Raw genomic sequence first — 970 nt, 5'->3', positions numbered from 1 at the left:
TGATTACATGTTGAAATGATAATGCTTAGAATATATTAAATTAATGGAATATATTAAATTAATGAAATTTATTAAAATTAATTTATCTTTTTTACTTTTTTAATGCAGATACTAGACAATTTTAAATTGCACATGTGGCTTGCATCATATTTCTGTTGGGCAGCATTGGTGTAGACTGCTGCTTTTTAAACTGTGGGTTGGAACCCACTAGGAAATCTAAAATCAGTATAATGTGCCACAGTCAGAGGTTTAAAACCGGATGGATTAGAATAGAACAGAATGGACTAGAATAGAAAACTGAGTGTATCATGTATAGTCAGGTAAGTACTATTTGGTGAAACTTGTTTCAGTGGTTGGGCATGGTGTCTCCTACCTGTAGTCCCAACACTTAGGGAGGCAGAGGTAGGAAGATAACTTGAGCCCAGGGTTTTGAGACCAGTCTGGGCAACATAGCAAGACCCCATCTCCACCAAAAACAAAAAAACAAAAAACACAACTTGTTTTAATTATAGACATGTATTTGTAATAGCCACAATGTGAAAGGTATTTCTAACCTTCTCTCCTTTCATAAAACACTATGTGAAATGTATTTCTTAGTGTGAATCTCTGTCATAAAAGTTGGAAAATAACTGGTATAGATAGCCATAGTCTGTTTTGTTCATATATAGAGTCCTCTTCCATTAGAAAAAATTTTTAATTTTCTCAAAATTATTTATTTTCTTTTTCAGAATCACTCTAGGGTTCTGGATGGAATATGTCCCTGTGGTTTTGCTGTCAATCCTTCAGCCTCCATCATAGTTTTCACCAACTGTCACCCATCATTTTTTTACTTTCCTTCTTATGCAGCTGATATTCCATGGTTCATCGCTTTAATAGCTCCTTTGCACACAGTCCATTGCCTCTCTTGCTTTGACATATAGCCCTGGCAAAACACTAACTCCAGTTAAAGCCTCTCATCTACTCATGCAGC

The 970-nt window shown here is 35.3% G+C and overlaps 1 pseudogene; it reads right to left on the bottom strand.

The window, feature by feature from the left end:
* Positions 1–485: 485 nt before the first annotated feature.
* LOC129481461 (uncharacterized) lies at positions 486–576 on the bottom strand (annotated as a pseudogene).
* Positions 577–970: the final 394 nt, after the last annotated feature.

Source organism: Symphalangus syndactylus, chromosome 4, assembly GCF_028878055.3.
Source record: "Symphalangus syndactylus isolate Jambi chromosome 4, NHGRI_mSymSyn1-v2.1_pri, whole genome shotgun sequence".
NCBI classification, from domain to species: Eukaryota; Metazoa; Chordata; class Mammalia; order Primates; family Hylobatidae; genus Symphalangus; species Symphalangus syndactylus.
Note: the sequence above shows the minus strand (reverse complement) of the source record. Positions and strands in the feature narration are given on the sequence as shown.